The sequence below is a fragment of the Camelus dromedarius genome, chromosome 3, assembly GCF_036321535.1.
Source record: "Camelus dromedarius isolate mCamDro1 chromosome 3, mCamDro1.pat, whole genome shotgun sequence".
Classification (NCBI taxonomy): domain Eukaryota; kingdom Metazoa; phylum Chordata; class Mammalia; order Artiodactyla; family Camelidae; genus Camelus; species Camelus dromedarius.
The window spans coordinates 83,379,530-83,400,510 of NC_087438.1; the positions used below are offsets into that span (position 1 = coordinate 83,379,530).

At 36.1% G+C, this 20,981-nt stretch overlaps 1 protein-coding gene across 2 annotated transcripts in view; it reads left to right on the top strand.

The window, feature by feature from the left end:
* The window catches only part of PRR16 (proline rich 16), a 248,177-nt gene extending 232,097 nt beyond the window's left edge, over positions 1-16,080 (top strand). For both annotated transcript variants that reach the window (XR_004135827.2, XR_004135829.2), the window contains one exon: positions 14,762-16,080. The gene's annotated coding sequence lies outside the window, so the exon portion shown is untranslated. The remainder of the gene's footprint in view (positions 1-14,761) is intronic.
* Positions 16,081-20,981: the final 4,901 nt, after the last annotated feature.

Genomic DNA, 20,981 nt, shown 5'->3' on the forward strand with positions numbered 1-20,981 from the left:
AGGGGGGGGAATGAAATGAAAAAGTTCACTATCAGCACTTAAAAATTGTAACTTTCATTTTAGCTTTCCAAAGTACTATTAGTAGGAGTATAGAACAGTGTTCTTGCACAGAACAAGTGTTACTCTCTGTTTTTTTAACAATTCTTATCACTGTTAATGACATGTAGCTTAATTAATACTGTAGCTTCACTGCAGGTAGTTGCAGAAAGGTAAGAGTTCACAAGTTTTCAGTTGAATAAATGAAAGAAGTAACACCGTTCAACTTTCTGTTTACAACATTAAATGACCCTGAGACCAGGGATGTTGCTAAAAAGACTACAGTGCACAGCACTGCCCCCTGCTCCTCAAGAAATAATTATCTGGAGCAGCATGCTAGGACTGCCAAGGATATGAAACTTTGCCTTATATTTTAATAGAGATAAGTTTAGAGGCTGTTGAAATGTACAAGTTTGCTTTTATTTCCATTAAATCGTCCCAAGCTTCTAGGTTTGTTCTGTACATACCCTGATGATTTTTTAAGATTATGCTCCCTCTGAATCCATTTCTTCCAAAGGAACATTGGCTTTTGCGGCTGTTAGTTAATAAGTCCACTGATAATGTGGAATTGAAAATGTCAAAATCATGTATGTTGTTTGTACTTTGTTCATGAAGTGAAAGAGGAAATATTAAAGTAGAATATATAAGACCCCACCTGAACAAAAATTGCCTTGAGAGCCAAACACTGAGACTATTTCTGATTTAACCATTATTGAGGGAATTATTGAACCCTAAATATAATACACTAGTGATATTTTGATAGTGTAGTTTACTTCTTTTGGGGTTAAAGTGATATGTCATTGAATTGCATTTGAGAAATATCATGACAAATATTGTTAGGGTACCTGGGACCTCTCTCGGATTAATTCCAAGTTTAATGACAGTAAAGACTATTCGTTATTCGGGTACTTGTCTGATTTACCAAGAGTAATCTGTTTTCTATCGGTAATGTGGGTGCATACATATGGATGGTCACGATTTCTAGTTCACAATAGCGGCAAGATTGAAGTAAAGGTCTTGGAAATTGACCCTTTCTCAGATTAAGTAAAAAGTATCCTAGAAACCTAGCAATTAAATTCATAACATAATCTTACTCCTCTCAAGTTAAACAGAACAATTTTAAAAGACCTTTTATACGTTGCATTTTACAAAGACTTTCCAGAAATACTGTTCTGTTGTAGCTGATGCACAAAATTTTTTCCCATCCTTGAGCTTGCCGTATTGTCATGTGTGCCTGAAAAGAAAGCATTTTGGAAGAAGAAAAATAACAATTAAGTAGAATATATTTTATTTTGCTTTGCTTCTAAATCCTTCTGAGTACAGTGTTTAAAAAAAAAAAAAGGAAATGGAGACTAGAGATGATCTCTGAGCATAGGCAACTCGATGTTTTTCCAAGTCCAGTAACTTCAGAGACTTTACTAACTCGAGAGAATCTGATTCCTTTTCAAACTATGAAATTGCTTTATTCAGCGAATTTGTAACGGCTGACGTCCCTGTCCTCGACTTCTCACCCTCCTTGTGCTTGGGGAGGGAAAACTGGTTAACCAATTATATTAGGTTAATAAAAATGCAACCCATAAAGTCCCAGTTGCTGTTTCACAGAAGGCATCCTATCATTTATTTAAAAGCCAGAGGAAGAAAGAAATGCCATTTCATAAAGAGAACAGTGTTTTATTGCTTGTCCACAGAATTTAATTGTTGAAAAACATCCATTGATATTAGAGAGGGAAGTACTGTTATCGCTTTTTTCATGTAATAAATTAAAACCTAAAATGAATGTGGTTTGACAGAAATGTTTAAGCAAGGAGGAGGGAGCACTGTTAGCATTTTAATTTTGTTTTGATTGAGGATACTCTCATTCCACCCTGAAAAAATAATGTCGTTCTTCCTGCATGCCTCATTTCCAGCGGAACTCAGTAGAATGTGCACGTGTTAACATTAGATTCCACAGGCTTTAATGCAGTTACACAAAGGAGTTTTGCCAAAAGGAGGGATAAATATCATAGCCATTCATTTCACAGCGCTCTGCAGTCTGGCTTGCAACTGTTTCTCGAAGCAGCACGGCAGTGAATAGAAAAAGGAAATTAAAAGGAGGGGCAGGAAAAAAGGGATTTAGGGAGAAGGGGTTTTGAAAACATTTTTGGCTTTAGAGAAAACAGTTTGCAGTCATTAGCATGAGAAAAATTCCTGCTTGGTGTAGGCTAATGAAAACATTATGAGAGCAGAGATTTTTCAGAAACAAACAAAAACAAAATAAAAACGAAAACAAAACTGTTCTCGGAACACCGTTAATGAAGATCAAGGGAGCCAGGGGAAGTAAACATTCATGTTTTATAGCCGAAATCCCCCTAGTTCCGCTGATTGTGAAGTAAATACCTCACTTAGAGCGCTTTTCTGTGTTCATTGAAAAAGACTAAGTGTCCTGCTGACTGTCTTAATTGGTTCCTTTAGCATTTGTTTACACTTCTGTATTTTTCCCCATTCACTAATATTGCCCTAAAGTAATTACATATGAGAAAGAATTTATAGCGCTTTGGTTTCAAAAATGGCCAGTGGTGATGTTGTTAATAACAGCAGAAGGAAGAGGGCAAGACAGCTATTTTGATTCTGGTTTTATTTCCTAACAAATCCACTACCACACCCTCCTTCAGCTGTAGGAGACTGGACACAAGATCATGGCAGTTCTCTTTTGGAATTATCCATCGAAAAATTGTATTTGTTCAATGTTTCTCTTATTAAAAAGGAAATACGTAAACGTTGCAAGATCATTTTTACCTATATTCTCATTTATTTTCTTTATCAACCCTGGAAGATAGATGTTAATGTCTATCCACCCCCACCCCCTTTTTCTTAACAGATGAGGAAACTGAGTCTCAAATCTTTGATATCTAGGCCCCTGTAACTACCATGGGATGGAACTTGATTTTCAGCCCCAGACTCCAAAACAGTAACATCAAACCAGGCACAGTGTTTAGAATTTGTAAGAATTGCTAATTGATCAATTCATATAAAGAGTTCAGCATTAGCCAACAGTAAGGAAACACCATAGGACTGCAGATAATTTAGATGAATGAATGAATGAGGCAGGCAAACAAGCACATACTGTACATATCCTGTGGAAGAAATATTTTGGAAGTGACTAGATATGTATTTAATCACAAGAAATTGGTCATAGTGTTGACTGATTTAGTGATGCATCTATGCCCATAATGAGAAGTTGAAAAAGATTTCTAGAAAGCATTCTTCAAGGTAGTATTTTCAAGTTGGAGTCTAAAAGGATGAAAATAATTACTTTTTTTTCATGTTTTACTCCTTTTCTATAGAAGACTTTAATTATGGTATTTAATCATATTTATATAGAAATAAAATTTTTTTCAAAAGTTAGACAAAATATCCGAAAACGATCTGAGCTAGGCTTCTAATATATACTTCTTTTTTAAATTGAAGTACAGTCAGTTGCAGTATGTTAATTTCTGGTGTACAGGACAATGTCCCAGTCATGCATATACGTACATATATTCATTTTCATGTTCTTTTTTATCAAGTGTTATTACAAAATATTGAACATAGTTCCCTGTGCTATACAGAAGAGACTTTTTAAAAATCTATTTTTATATATAGTGGCTAACATTTGTAAATCTCAAACTCCCAAACTTATCCCTTCCCACCCCCTTTCCCAGTAACTGTATGATTGTTTACTGTCTGCGAGTCTGTCTGTTTTGTAAATGAGTTCATAGTGTCCTTTCTTTTTTTTTTTTTTAGATTCCACATATGAGTGATATCATATGGTATTTTTCTTTATCTTTCTGACTTACTTCACTTAGAATGACGATCTCTAGGCCCATCCATAGTGCTGCAAATGGCATTATTCTTTTTTATAGCTGAGTAATATTCTATTGTATAAATATACCACAAATTCTTCATCCAGTCATCTGTCGGTGGAAATTTAGGTTGCTTCCATGTCTTAGCTATTGTATACAGTGCTGCTATGAACATTGGGGTGCATGTATCTTTTTGAATTAGAGTTCCCTCTAGATAAATGCCCAGAAGTGGGATTGCTGGATCATATTGCAAATCTATTTTTAGTTTTTTGAGGAATTTCCATACTATTTTCCATAATGACTGAGATATACTTTTAAATAGTCTTTTATGATATACATATATTGAAATAATACTGTTATTATCTTAAAACATTATCACATCATAGTAATTTCACTATTAGAAATGATATCCTTTGTAAAACATAATTTCCATCATTAAAAATTATGTCATCTAACTGATTTCAACTGAAATTAATTGGCAGAATAATTGAAAAACATACTTTTTAAAACTGATATGATCCTACATAGACATATACATATGTAGAAAAAAAAGAAAGATACAGTTTAAGATAATAAAGAGGTTTTTTGCTTTGTGAATGCAAATGTTCCATGAACAAAAGAACAGTATGTTTTTAATTTGTATCTGCTGCTAATTTTCTTAGAGAAATTCATCACATTCATTTGTCCAGTACTTACATATTTTACATGGACTTTACGAACTATGTCCTTGTTTCAGAAGGTAAAGTTTGCACGGCTAGTTTACACACTAGATAAATACTCTTTTTCTATGTAAAAGTGTCCAAATCTTAACAAGGGGACGCTAGTAATTTAACATAAAATGAATACAAATATTGCTTTTTCATGTAAATATTTTAAGGCATTCCTTAAGCTGATTTTATGTCACTCCTTATAGTTCGCATGCATTGTTCTTATGTAGTTACTTTTGAATGAAAACTCAAACACAACAGAGCATAGTACTAGGCAAAGCTGAACATGTGGTTGGAGCTGTTCTGAATTTCAGTGTTAAGTTTTGGAGTGGGGCAGATGAAAGTTTATTTGGGATAGACTTTCAGGGTTGGCTTCATGGGTGTGTGACCATCCCATTTCACAGGGCCCTGTCTTCATAAGCACCCGCGCACCGTGCCCACGCCCCACTACACTTGGGGTTTAATGCTCTGTAGTCACTATCTTGATATTTTTGTCTCTGAATTTGTGTTGTGTCAGTGAAGTCTGATGGGACAACGGAGAATGTGCTGGGGGCTTGAAACTTTTCCTCAGGTGTGGCTCCGCATTCACCACCCACCTGGATGAGCCGTGGCCACTCACTTCCCCTCACATACCCGAGGACCACTGCTGCCCTCTGTCTCAGCGGAGGTCAAAACACTGGCAGCCATGTGATGTGCTCTGAGGTCCAGGGCAGAGCCCAGGGAATATGGGGGTCAGCAGTCAACTTGTGCCAGAGGAGCTTGACATTAAATAGCAAATAAAAAAAGAGAAAGACTGGGTAAGAAAGAAAAAAGCTTTTTTCCTGCTTTTTGAACGAGGGCCATGCATTTTATTTTTCACTGGGCCTTGTAAATTTTGTAGCTGGCCTTTGTAATTCAGAACTAATATTACTGAATGTCATGCCTGATGCACTAGCTCAGATGAGAAGGGCAATTCTGAGGTGCATGATATTTTAGGGTATCAGGTACTTACTTTACAAAATGACTATCTGGCCTTAAAGACTTAAATATCATCTCTCTAAACTGCTGCTCTGCTAGCGCATGTGCACGTACTAAATAACCTTGATATGCCAAGTATTGCCTACAAGTTTGTTCTGGGTGTCTTGCTCATGGATTTACAGGTTCTGTAGACAGTACCATCCCTGCTGCTGGGCTCAGGAAAAGAGGACAGCTATCAGATAGTCACATTTATATTCTAGAAAATGTCAATAGATAATTCATAAGAAGAAATTAGTTGTGTCAACTTAGGTGATGATGCTAGAATTAGCAGTATCATTTTCCTCATATTAAAATAATCATTTTTCAAGGTAATTTTCTCAATAGTCATAGTATGGGAAGCATGAAATAAAATATTATGCCAAACTAGCTAGATGTTTAATGGCACTTAAAGATTACAATGAAGGGCATACATAACTGGCTTTTCCTAATATAATCATATGCACTGCATTCTATGTGTATCTGTATAATAATTAAGCTTCTTATAACTTGAATCTAAAATATGGGCAGAACATAAAACATACTATATGGGTGAAAGGAAATAGCACACAATGTTTGTAAAAATGCATCTAGGCCTTTTTATCTGTCTACCTAGAATGCTTCACCTACATTCATTTTCAAACTGTTAACACACTGCCTACTTATCTTTTAAAAGCCAGATTATCTCAGCATTTTTATCATTGAAGTCTTCGAAACTCTTTTTTTTTTATGTCTTGAAAAAGCTCTGCCCAACTTCTTCCTCTGTAGTGTTTTGCTCATTTTCGTTAATTCTTTCTTAAAGAGTGTTATTAAGTCATTCAAAATTCTTGCTCTCATCAGACTTCCTGGTGGCAGGCATATCATGACCAAAACAGGAGTTATCAGTGGCACCATGCAGAGGGGACTCCGGTGTTAGTTACATCTGCGGGCCATGTAACAACTTGCAGGGGGTACACAGTCTTCCTTTATACCTCTTCCTGACCATGCTTGGTCTTCTACACATCACATTTAAACATTTTGATGATGTCAATCACATTTTGATAAATGCATAAATGAAGGAGAATCTTCCTGTGTATAATACCCACTACTACTAGTTTTAGGTTCAACTGGACGTTGCTCTTCCATGAGGAGGCCACACTTGACAATGGTTTCATTAGAAGAATACAGTGCAATAAACAATGCAAGCCACTAGGGCAGAACTAGGTGATTCTTCAACATGACAATTCCCACAAGTGTCTAGGGCTGAAGTCTTTCTCCAGCACTGCCAAGTGTCAGCTTAGGTATAAATCTGAGATGATGGGTAGGTGTGATACCTATTCTAACACTTCCCATGTCCCAAATAGGAATCCGTATCTTTTGTAAGAGCCCGTAAGCAAAGAACATCATCAGTTATAAGAAGGCACCTCACTCAAGAAATCCCACAAGGTGTTGATAGTCATTCACAGTCTCCCCACACCGGATGCAGTTTACAGATCAGGGCTAATTTTTATCATAAGCAATGTTGCCTTGTTATACAGTTGACATTCTGCTGGTATTAGATTTCCATGGAAACAGAGCTGAAAAGTTAACTCAAGGTCATTCTTCTTTTCACAGAGAGGGAGAAAATATTTTGCTATCCCTTTATGCACATTAGGAAACACAAATATTTGGGAATTTGGATTACCAAACAGGCCTTATTCTCTCACTTATAATGTAATAAAATTTAAAATGACAGCTATAATTCAACTCTTAAAAAACTGAAAAAAAGAATAACAAAATGCTCTCAAAGTAGATAAGAAAAACTAATAAAGATAAAAAAATTAATTAAACAAATATAAAATATCAAACTTTAAAAAAAGGAAATTTTGATTTAAAAAATAACCTTTTATTTTGAAAAGAATGTCATTAGATTTTTTTTTCTTTCTCTTCCTTCCTTCCTTCCTTTCTTCCTTCCTTCCTCCCTTTCTTTCTTTCTTTCTTTCTTTCTTTCTTTCTTTCTTTCTTTCTTTCTTTCTTTCTTTCTTTCTTTCTTTCTTTCTTTCTTTCTTTCTTTCTTTCTTTCTTTCTTTTTCTCTCTCTCTCTCTTCCTTCCTTTCTTCCTTTGTTCCTTTCTTTTTGCAATGTGTCTAAATTTGTTTGGGCTGCTGTAACTAAAACACCGTAGACTGGGTGACCTAAACAACAAACATTTATATCTCACAGCTGGAGGCTGGTAAGTGCAAGATCAAGGCACCTGCGGATCTGGTGTCTGGTGAAAGCCATTTCCTGCTTCTCAGGCAGCGTTCTTCTCCATGTGTTCTTAGATGGCAGAATGGATGAGAGCTCTCTACCTTCTCCTTTCTAAGGGTACTAATCCCATTCATGAGGATTCTGCCCTCGTGGCCTGTTCACCTCTAAAAGGCCACACCTCCAAATACCATCACACTGGGGATTAGGGTTCAACATAAGAATTTTGGAGGGACATAAATATTCAGTCTATAGAACCACTGAAGATTAGGAAGAAAAAAAATAGAGAAGAAGCAAATGAGTAATATAAGGAATCAGAAAGGAGAGCACTTAAGGGGCTTTAATGTTTCAGTGTGGATAAAATAGTTAATTTTGCAGAGACATATAAATGACCAAAAGGTTCAAGAAACATTTAAATAGCCAATAAGAAGAACAAAATGAAAAACAGTCAAAACTTAATCAAGGATAACTGACAAAAACTTATTAGTACCAATGAGAAAAGGTAGTAAATTAGCTAGCTATAAGAATATTCAAAAATTCAGTATATCCCTCTATACTGTCATAAACACAAAATATAATTTAAAAATATTCTAGCCAAATAGCAATGAAAGCTATATACTATATAGGAATAAATCTAACAAGAAATGTTGAAGATGTTTATGAAGAAAATGATCAAAGGACTGAGCAACCTAAAATGAAAGTCTAAATAATTGTGATGATCCACCATGTTTCTGATATGAATATTTGCTATTGTACAGATGCCAGTTGCCCAGTTAGCTTAGAACTTCAATGCCATCCCATGGAATTTTAAAATTTTGCTAAAAAACAAAACAAAACCAAAAAACCCAGAATCTGAAATACATACTGAAGAGTAAATCAGTGACTAATGTATGAGTAAATGTATGTATGTACGTGAATTGTTACATGATAATAGTAACATATCAAAATGTAACAAAATGTAGATAACTCAGTAAATACTGGTAAAATAGTTGGCAATCCATTTGGAAAAAATGCAAAGATTCATAAGTAGTACCGCAGTAAACAAGTTAGATAGATTCAACCAGGATTGAACAAACTTTTTCTGTAAAGGGTCAGAGAGTTGATGTGGGTCCTCTATTTGTTACAAATATTCATCTCTAGACTGAGAGTGCTAATGGTGTAGGGAGTAGCAAATCTGGCTTGCAGGTGGTAGTGGGGACTTTGATTTAATTTCATAAGAGCCACTATTTCCACATCTGGAAGTGTACTTCATAGCTTAATACAACAATTCAATAATGTGTGAAATATTTCACTCCATGTTTAGATATAATAGAAATCTAACTTTTTATCCTTACTTTTTCCATGCTTGGCATAATGCCTGGTTTATACCAGGTATTTCATACATTTTTTTAAATTTCATTTTTAAACACCTTTATTGTGGTATAATTCCTGTATAGTAAACCACACACATTTCAGATGTACAATTTGATGAATTTTGATAGGTGTATACATCCATGAAACCACCATCACAATCAAGATAGCTAACATTTCTATCACTCCCCAAGAGGTGCAAATTTTGAACTCCAGATTTATCCCTTCCCACCCCCTTTACCTCCTGGTAACCATAAGTTTGTTCTTTATGTCTGTGAGTCTGTTTCTGTTTTGTAGAAAAGTTCATTTGTGTCTTTTTTTTTACGTTCCACCTATAAGAGATATCATATCATACAGTATTTTTCTTTCCCTTTCTGGCTTACTTTACTTAGAATAACACTCTCCAGGTCCACCCATGTTGCTGCAAATGACATTATTTTGTTCTTGTTTATGGCTCAGTAGTATTCCATTGTATACCATATCTTCTTTATCCAGTCATCAGTTGATGGACGTTTTGGTTATTACAAATAGTGCTACTGTGAACATTGGGGTGCATGTGTCTTTTTGAAGTATATTTTCTCTGGATATATGCCCAGGAGTGGGATTGCTGGATTATGTGGTAAATTTATTTTTAGTTTTTTAAGGAACCTCCATACTGTCCTCCATAGTGGCTGCACTAATTTACATTCCCACCAATAGTGTAGGAGGGTTCCCTGTTCTCCACACCCTCTCCAGCATTTATCTTTTGTGGACTTTTTAATGATGGCCATTCTGACTGGTGTGAGGTGATAACTCATTGTAGTTTTGATTTGCATTTCTCTAACAATTAGTAACGTTGAGCATCTTTTTGTGTACTTGTTGGCCATCTGGATGTCTTCTTTGGAGAGATGTCTATTTAGGGCTTCTGCCATATACTTTTATTTAACTAAATTAAGTGAAAACTTCTTGCTGCTATTAGTTTAACAGTTCGGGGGAAATAAGACAGACTCTTTGAAATGGCTTTGATTTCTTCATAGTCACTACTTCTCAAAATGTAATATCTTTGTAATACATAACACATTGTCCTACAGTTTAAAATATTTTAAATTATGTATACTTATATATAACATATACTTACATATGTGCAATTTTATATATTTATACTTACTAAATATAGATTATAAAGAGAATCACAAAAATTACACCAAGGTCCAAGTAAACATAGAAATATGAGACACTTCTATTTGAACAAATTTTTGTAATATTTTTAGCTTTTCCTTAGCATTATTTGCTCTATTTTACATTTTAAAATCACGTTGCCCTTACTATGTAGAAATGCTCTCAGTCACTTAAGATCTACTTACATAAATTAATTTAACTTGACTTTTAATGACTCAAAGCCTAAAAATTATCTAGTAGCATTCATATTTGGCTTATCACATTTGGCTCTGGGAAAACTTACAAAAATGAAAAAAATGACCCTTGAAGGCTTGAAAAATTTGACCTATTCCATCCAAAAAATGAAGAAAAAATTTATTAGTTTGAAACAAAGCCTTTTTGAACAGAATGAAGCAATTAACCCACTGATCTGAAGAATGGGTCAGGAAGTATTTCCATAAGCGCTCCAACTCATTGTTGGTTATAGTAGATCTTTGTGTATATAATTTATGTTTCATTATTTCAATGCTGAGTAAATTTATTTAGCTTTTATGATTGTGAAAATGTATTACATGTTTCCATATTTGAAGCAAACATACAAAAAAGAGATGTAGGGGTTTAAAAAATATTTGTATTTTAACAAACTTGTGGTTGCTAAGGGGGCGAGGGGTGGGAAGGGATAGACTGGGATTTCAAAATGTAGAATAGATAAACAAGATTATACTGTATAGCACAGGGAAATATATACAAGCTCTTATGGTAGCTCACAGAGAAAAAAATGTAACAATGAATATATATATGTTCATGTATAACTGAAAAATTGTGCTCTACACTGGAATTTGACACAACATTGTAAAATGATTATAAATCAATAAAAAATGTTAAAAAATTTTGTATTTTGAAACCTATAATAACAAAAGTTCATGAAATTTTTAAATCAGCAAATTATACACAAAAAAGTTAATGGGGGCTTTTCTTTAGTGGGAAAAAATGTCTGAGCCTGAGGTTAACAGATGAAGCATGATTATCTGACCCCATACAGTAAGAGGTCTAGATAGCTGTAACACATCTTCAGAACTCAGTAAGACATATTAAATGCATTTCATAATGCCCAGTCTTAGAATCCAGTCGGTGGACGTAAGCACCCACTAGTCAGAAGATTATTCTCTGTTTTAACGTTTGGTCACTGGGGGCTGAAAGACAAATATCCCACTTCCATGAGATACCTAAAAAATGGTGGAACAGAAAAAGCTTCATAAATAATGTTTGCCTTTATCTTGAATAGAAATGAATGAAAGTCTTTGTTAATGCATTAAGAAGGAATGGGTTATTTTACTGTTTTCAGTCTGACACTAAGAAACATCTCCAACTGGAATTATTAGTTACTGCTTTCAGCTGATGGCTTTGACATTCCTTTGCTAAATGTCTGCCATGTGTACCCCCTCTTTCCCTCCATTGTTCTTTCCACATTTCAACCAGCCACTCTACTCATCAGAATTCTTTAATAGTTCCCATTACATTTAAGATAAAAATCTTAAGTTTTTTCCATAGTGTAAAAGGACACTTTAGCCCCTGCCAGCCTCTCTGGTAACAACTATATTTTCTCCCCTGAGTTTTATGCTGTACAATATTGACGGTACCATACTTGCCCCTGGTCTTGCACCTTTACCCATGCAGTTCTTCTCCTAGTTTGAAATACTCACATTTCACCACTAACAGTGATGGGTTACTTTTGCAAACTCCAACCCATCCCTCAAGTCTCTATTCAGATGCTGTCTTCTGTAGGCTTCTACTCTCATGCTCATTCTTTCTACTTACATGTATTTTGACACAGATCTGCTTTTACTCTGAGTATTTGTGTGTCTCCTGGGTACTAATTTCCTGGGAGGGCAGGGGATTATGTCTTTGTAACCCTGGTTCCTAGAGCAGTATCTGGTATACAGCAGATGGTGAATACCTATTTTTGAAAAAATGCTGGCTTGCTTTACCAGTTTCAATTAGCTGTTACCAATAACGATGTAGCCTGCTAAACAGTCCTGTATCACAGGGCTATGAAAATATGATTGGCATATTTAATTGTCTTTGCCTCAAATACATGACTTATGTTCCTATATATTTGTAGAAAGTCACCTTTGTATGTTTTTCAGACTTATTTAATAGTAAAACTAAAAGATTAATTATTGTACGACTGTTGCTGATACATTAGTAACTGCTTCAGTGCTGACTGCTTTTACATAAGTAAAAGAGAAACATGTATAAAGGAAGCTTATATTTCTGGTGATATAAAAATGGCACACATGGAAGATACCAGCAATGCTGGTGGATGGAATACAGGTTAAATCAGTTCAGTCTAGCCTTCTCCACTCCTCTATACTGATATGTTCTTGCATCTTCTTAATCAACTACATGAGGAAAATTTGTCTTCCACTACTTCTTTGTCTTTCATAGGACATCTTTAATGATGAGCCAGAGTAAACCCTCAGCCCACATTGACTAATTGTGTTTGGTGATTTTTCTAGTTTTAATCTTTGAGTTGAGAGAGAGAATGATATTTTGCATCTTGATTGTTTATTTAAATTCTTTAGTTCAGGGACTTTGTCTTGGTAGTTGAGGGTAACAAAAGGAAAATAATTCTAATTAATCTAATAGAATGGACTACTAAATGATTTCCTCTGTTGTCTGTATGTATGTTTGTGTATATTGGAGAGAGCACCGTGACCTTGGGGTTCACCTACCCCTAAATAAAAGAGTTAAAACAGAGGGTTCTCAAATGGACTTTTAAGGGATTAAAAATACACTTAAAGCCATTACTCTGTCTCTGAGTTTTCTAATAATTTACTAATCAATTAATTATAGCACAAGGTTTATTTTAATAACTTTCTAGATCTATTTTAGTAAGTCATTGCATGAACATTCTCCATTACAACGTAATGTAAAGAGGAGACCATAGACACACTCCACATTACGTGGTGCTAAGCATGTTTGATGTAGAATGGGTGGGGTGAGAATTACGGCTAGGTTTCAGTTCCTTTTGTTTTCAAAAAAAAGTATTCATTAATTACAAATATGAATATAAGTTGTTTTAAGGTGCCAATTTAAAAGTATTGCAAATATTCATAAAGTAAAAGAAAATTAGTTCTTTGATAGCTCTATTGCATCAAAGAAAATGATGTATTTTTGGCAATGTGATAATACACTTAGACTATATAAATTGCAATGAAAGATTACATTATGAAAAATGTTTTGGCAATACTTTTTTGCTGTTTAAAATGAAGACCGTACCCTAATAAATGTGTTTTCTTGATTAACTCTTTTTGAGGGTGGTATATTTTAAAAAGTTTATAGTCTAAAAATTTATAAAATATCTTGAGAACATGGTATATTCACAAGTGGAGAAATTTATCTGAAGTTTTTAAAACTGTCAGAGATAAAAGATCTTTTAATTGACATATAAGCATGCTACTACTAAATTGTGATGAATAAATTATCAAATACTGTTTTTATATATGAAATGTAAATGGAATATGTGTTCAAAATATGTTTATTTAAAATAAAATTCTTGATAATTTAAAGAATTTTATTAGAGAAATGTTTGTTTAGGTCTTCTGCTTATTTTTGGATTGGGCTCTTTGTTGTTTTGTTATTGAGTTTTATGAGCTGTTTGTATAATTTGGAAATCAAGCCCTTGTCAGTCTCATCATTTGCAAATATTTTCTCCCATTCCATAGGTTGTCTTTTCGTTTTGTTTAGAGTTTCCTTTGCTGTGTAAAAGCTTCTAAGTGTAGTTAGGTCTCATTTGTTTATTTTTGCTTTTATTTCTATTACCTGGGTAGACTGCCCGAGGAGAACATTGCTAAGATTTATGTTAGAGAATGTTTTGCCTATGTTTTCTTCTAGGTTTATAGTGTTTTGTCTTATGTTTAAGTCTTTAAGCCATTTTGAGTTTATTTTTGTGTATGGTGTGAAGGAGTGTTCTAACTTCGTTAATTTCCCTGTGGGTGTCCAGCTTTCCAACACCATTTGCCAAAGAGGCTGTCTTTACTACATTGTATATTCTTATCTCCTTTGTCAAAGATTAATTGATTGGTATGTGGGTTTATTTTTGAGCTCCCTATTCTGTTCCATTGGTCCATATGTCTGTTTCTGTGCCAACACCATGCTGTTTTGATTACTGTAGCTCTATGTAGTACTGTCTGAAGTCTGGGAAGATTATTCCTCCAGCTTCATTCCTTTTCTTTAGTGTTTTTTTTGGCAATTCTGAGTCTTTTGTGATTCCATATAAATTTTAGGATTATTTGTTCTAATTCTGTGGGAAAATGTCCTGGGTAATTTGACAGGGATCACATTAAATATGCAGATTGCTTTGGGTAGTATGATCATTTTAATAATATTAATTAATTATGCATGATATTAATAATTGATTGCTTCATTCTTAATAATTTTTGTGTTTTTGTTAACCTATACTTACTATTTAAAGTAATCTTTTGTGTTTTGTTTTCTTTTTTCTTTCAGCTCCTTCAGGTTGGAAGGAATACCTTTATTTGGAGGATTGTCAGTTCATTTTTCTCACTTCAAATTCATCATTATGACTTCTTGAGGCCAGATCTAATTTTGCAGTAGCCAGGAACCTGTCCATCTTGGAGCAGCAAGCCCCTCAACTCTGGAGCACAAATGATCACTGATACGGTCTGCATAAAGTCATCTGCCTCTAGTTTGACAGCCATGAGAAGAGCCCCGGGGGCAAAAAAAGCCACAGCCTTAAATCTCTTCACTCAGAAATTACAAAGAAGATTAAAATAAATAAGTAAATAAATAAATAAATACATAAATAAATAAATGTAAAGGACTGAGCAAGCAAGCCTACAAAACAAACAAACAAACAAAAAACAACCAAAAAATAAAACTAACAAAACCCAGCTTATTTTACCATGGAAATAAACATTCCTAGTTGTGAACCCAAGAAAATTTATATTCAGTAATTCAGCTAGTGAATTATAAATTGATTTATCATTTGGGAAGGTGAGTATAGAAACAGAAGGTCACTATAGCTAGAACTACTCAGCATTTCAAAATACTGAGTAGACAAAACAAAAACAAAAACAAAACTGAACAGAGGAACACTGTAGCAATGAACAGTATTAGGACAGAATGTTGCGGTTTGCAGAGAGAGAGAATGTTTGCCATTTTGTGTATGCCCTCAAAGCCATAAGGGAATAAGAGCAGTGTTGTCAATTGCTTGAAAGTTTCTGCATTCAATCCTTCACCCCATATTGGTTGAGAGAGAGGGAGGTCAGTTGTTACTGATAATTTCTCAATGCTCTTCTACTATTTGCACTGTCACTTCCATTCAGGGTAATGATGTGTGCTGTTATTTGCACAGAAGGTCCCTGGAGTTTTGAGACCACAACAGTTTCATGTAGGAGTCCAAAAAGGAAAGATTTAAGAATTCTGCAGACATTGATTTCTCTGTCTTCTATTAAAAGAAAAAAATCAATTATCTCATAAAAAAATGGACTCATCTCAGATTACAGAACAACTATAGAATAACAATGAAAAAAGCATCAGTGTGGTCAAATGAATGAAAAAGGGATCAAAAGTTTTTTTAGTGAAGATCATTTTATATCATTAACAGCCAAGAAGTTACAAATACAGTTAACTGTACACTAAACATCTGTGTTGAACATCTATTCTCTTAATTAAGAAAATCATTTGTAATTTGTATTTGACATTTAAGAGTTTTTTATAGCCATTTATCTATGCTTCATGGGAAAATGTACCAGACAAACAGCATTTTCAGTTTATTTTTCTAAATAAATGTGTTGTTTGTATTATTTGTAGTTGCTTATTCAGTTTGGTTTTTGTTACCTGGAACATAAGATTTCTTTGGTCATTGGCAAGCTTTTGTCATAACAGTTAAGAACTAATGGAAGACTGAAATTTCAAATATTTTTGTGGTATAAAATTGTGCTTTCTATTCTCTGAACTCTGAAGAAGAAATGATTTCACCAGAACCTTCTTGTCAAGGCTTATTTTAATATGCTAGTTATACAAACTATCTGCAGTTAGTTTTAATACATTGGGGACGTTGCTGGAAAACAGAAAATTTGGGTATTGTATCAATAAGGGTTTCCTCTAATTTCTCTTCCTAGAAATCTGCTCTGGAAGGTAAAAATTAGATTTTTTTTTTTCTTTTAGGCCATTCATCACTCCTAATGAGTCCTCAGTTACAAGCACAGTTTTGCTGAGAATTTCCATCAGTCATATAAAAATTGTTGACGCTGATTAAGCTCCTGTCTCATCACAGAAAAAATTCACAGACAAGATGAAGAGGTGAAGAAAGTAAAGTGGGGATTTATTAGGGGATAGTTCGCTCCCAAGGGGAGAGTGGGCAGGCTCAGGTGAGCAGCTGTGCTGAGTTCTTTGGCAAATTGTTTACATAGAGTGTAAAAATGAATGGTGGAATATTCATTGGGGAGGAAAGAGGTTGGGATCTTATTCCCTGATTTTCATCCCATCTACACCTTCCTGAGGGGGAGTGATTTTTGTCCTTATTTAGCCTGGATTGGAAGTGTCATGGCATTGGTGCCTGATGGGTACTTCTAATCTGCAAGGCTAATTTTATTGTAATGAGGGCATAATGAGCAAAAGGTTATATTCAGACACTAGAGACTCCTGCCTTGTCCCACCTTTCTTTGTCGGCCTCCAGGACACTTGTCACCGCAAAACACGTGATTGCTTATCAGTCTAGAGGTTCCTGCTTTTCTCTGTCTACCCAGGGACCCAGTTGCTTACATGATGTATGTAAATCCTGCATTTGTCCCATGCCTCTCCTTTTTTGCCCAATTTCTGCCATTTGGCCTGAGTCCCTCTTTCTCTCCTCATATGTAGCTATCTGCCTGCTCGCATAAAATGACTCAGAAGTCATACTGGAGCAAAAACAGAATTTTCAGTCAACAGGGGCTTATTGAATGCCCACAGTCTTCAACCTTACTTGTGGCTCATCAGCTGCAGTCAGTATGAGTATTTATGATGAAACAGTTTGCAGCTCAAGTACATTTTTTTCTTTAAACTAAGGTATAACTGACATAACGTTATGTTAGTTTAAGGTGTACACGTAATAATTTGATATTTGCATTTATCGCAAATCAATTACGACAATAAGTCCAGTTAGCATCTGTCCCCATACTTAGTTACACATTTTTTTCTTGTGATGAGAACTTTCAGGATCAATTCTCCTACCTACTTTCAAATATGCAATATAGTATGATTAACTATAGTTATAGTAGTGTTTGTGATGCTCTGGAGTTTGGTCAGGGAGACGGGGGAGGGGAGTGGGTGATGAAGCAGGATTCCAGCCCTCTGAGGTCTTTAGAAAGAATTACGCTCAGCCCTTAAGTGTTTTAATTAGAAGCCTGACCCTCAGGCTGCAGCTCTGATGATAAGCTAACAGGTTCATTTCAAAGAAAGACTGAGCTTCTGGCTCTGTTGCCTCTTGCTGTGCCCTGGGGGTGAGTGGTCCTTTAAGAATTCTTTCTCCCACAGTTCTGTGGGACCACAAGCACGAGCCCCACTTGCCACCAGAGCCAGGCAATGTAGACGTGTCTCCTGGCGGCAGCCTCCCCAAATTGGGTCACCAGACAGGGATGTAAGCCGCTTTCTGGGACATACCAGTGAGTTGGGGCCAGGGGAAGGTGAGTGCAGGCTGCCGGCACCTGCTTCCACAGTGGTGTGCGGACCAGAAGCGTGCCCCTCAAGCCGGGAGCGCCAGGTCAGGTAAGGAGGCCTCTTTCTCTGAAAGCCTGTGGGTGTGTTTTAGTCCCGTATTTGTGCAGTGCCCCTGGTGGTGGTAACCCATCTAGAATTTTCTCTCTCGTTGCTACTGTCTCTTGGGCCCAGGCTCACAAGTCCCCTAGCCTCCAGAGCCTGGCAAACAAGAAGCGTCCGTGGGCGGCAGCCCCCCCCCCCCCAACCGGGGCACTGGGGCACTGGACGTGTGTAAACTCTCTCCTCAGAGAGTCTGGTGCTCTGGAGTGAGGCAGAGGGAGAGTGTGTAGACGGCTTCCACAAGGGAGGAAAAAAAGAAAAAGAAAAGCTTACCGTTAAAAAAAAAAAAAAAAAAAAAAAAAAAAGATGACGTCTGCCCGCGGGCAGGGGCAGGGGCGGAGCATATAAGTGGCTCCAGCTGGGGGAGGAAACAAAGCCTCGCGTGAAAAACCGGGCCGGGAAGATGGCGCCTGCTGGAAAGAAGGAGGCGGTGCCCGAGTGGCCTCGGTGCCCACCCGCCAGCAGGCCCCTGGGAGTGTCTCCTCAGGCGGATAATTTGAGGTGAGAAAATGAGCCTCATTCACTTAAGAGTCTGGGAGCTTCTGAGTCGGCTGCCTCTGCGCTGAGCCCTGGGACAGGTGAGTCAGTAAAACTGAAGCCTGTAAGAATCGGTCTTTGTTTTTTTAAAAATTTTAAAGCGAATTTTTGTTTATATTTTGAGCGGGAGTAACTAGTTTTATTGATTTGTTTATTTAATGGCGGTACTGGGGACGGAACCCAGGACCTTGTGCCCGCCGGGCATGTGCTTCCTCTGTGTGTTAGTCTTGTGGGTCTCCTGGACGTTGGTTTTCAAAGGAAGATGTTTTGGGGCCTCGTTTCTCAGGTGCAGGTCTTAAAAGTTGGAGTGCCTGAGGTGGGGGTTCAAATTGTTTGCTCCCCAGGGAGAAGCTCATGGTTGAGTTTTCCTCCGGACTGTGGGTCTCTGTACGGAAGGTGGGGTTTACGTTTAGATTGCGTCCCAACTTCTCTCAGGCTTCTTTGCCGGCTTTCTCTCATTAGCCTGGTGCAAACGAGTTGCTCAGGTTTTAGGTTTTTTTCAGAGAAAGTTGTTCAGTATGTGGTTACAGATTCAGCGTGTTTGTGGAAAGAGATGAGTCTAGAATCTTCTTAACGTCACTGTCTTGTACTGGAACCCCCCACAATCACAAACAGATTATGCTTAACAACGAAAAGAATCGGTCTTTAGGTTTGTTTCCAAAGTATGATCCGAAACCAAATTCCTGTTATTATTGTTCTTCACACTTAAATTGATTTACTCTTCGCAATCTCTCTTGGTAGTACTTAGGGTATCCTGTAACATAATGAAGAAAATTAGTTTGTCACACATGATTTCAACCCCTGAAAATTAAAACACTGTATATGAAAATAATCCAGCTAGGAATCAAGTTGTCAGTTCCTGTGGGTTGTTAGATACTGAAGTATGGAAACCTGGACTCATTTAAATTCTTTTAAAAATCCATGCTGATTGCTTCAAGCTGTGACTTACTTAAAATCGTAAATAGGGAAGTCAGCTATTCCCTAAATAACAAAATCCATCAACAATAAATGATAAAAAAAAAGTTCTTCATTTTATGGGTATGCGCAGTGATAAGCAGTGCTGTATATGCTGTCGTCTATGGAGAGCCCCTAAAAGATTTTGCAAAGATGTGGCATTATCAGCAGGATAACTCTGGTAGTAATTTATAAAGGGAACTGGAGCTAGACTAGGGAAGGCGGGACACAGAGCGGAAAATAAAGTCTAAATTTTCCTTGGATTTAGTTTATTTATACTTTTCAACTTTATATTTACTTTGTAAGTTATTTCAGTTGTCAATCACTGAATCTTTCATCTTCTTCACAATTGAAACTTGCACTTAGAATTCAATATTACTTTTCATAGAATCTATTGAACAATCCTCCGTTCCCACTAAGAAGTCCTACTTATGCAGATTTTGAGAAGTGAGAACGCCAATGTAGGTAATCTTCCTGACCACTGCTTTTAGAGTACAGGTGTGTTACATTTACATGCAACTCCACATCTCTCCTTACTGGCCCCAATTCACGAAATTATCAGGTGTACCTACATAAGATAATTCTCTATTTACTGCCCAGTCTGGAACATGGACTGTGCTGGGTGCTAGGAAGAAACAGTTTGGGAGAAAAGACACAGGTCCTGTTTTGATAGAGTTGAAAACCTAGTTAGAGAGAAATACATTAATCGTGTAATTTCACTAGTTAACAAAAAATTACAACTATATGAAGTTTTACGAAAAGAGGTATATGGTATGCCCGGACCATATGTCCGGTGGACCAAACTCTGAAGGAAGTAAGCTTTGGGCTGAGATCTGAAAGGTAACTAGTTGGTAAAGGAGCAAAATCATATACAAAGCAGTTAAAAAAAAAAGAAAAAAAGGAAAGAAAACAGGATGTCAGAACACCTGAAAACACCTATAACAAATGTGAATTTAATTCTTGAAAAAGCTAGGATCAGATTGACCCCACTCCTTCCTGGCCCCACAGAGGATTTACTTCTGCACCCAAACAAAGTGATGCAGACAGTTACACAATAAAATGATAGGTTAACATATGTCTGATTGAATGCAAAACATAAGAAAAAGAGGGTCAAAATGAATCTCAGAGAGAGCAGAATTAAAAATAAAAATTAAGAATGGCTCTAGGAACATTTTTTATTTATATATGATATACTTCTCAATGAAGATGTAAAAAAAAATGCTTCAAGGAGCATCTGTGAATTCATAAAGACTTGAGCAACTTCAGATAGACTAACAGCAAACATTTAGAAATATGTTGGAACCAGTTCCTGTAAAACTAGGTTTGCCTGTATGTATGTGTCAGAAAACTCACATTAACAAATAGGAGGCTGTTCAGAACTGACATGTCAACTCCCTAAAATCATCAGGGATCCAGG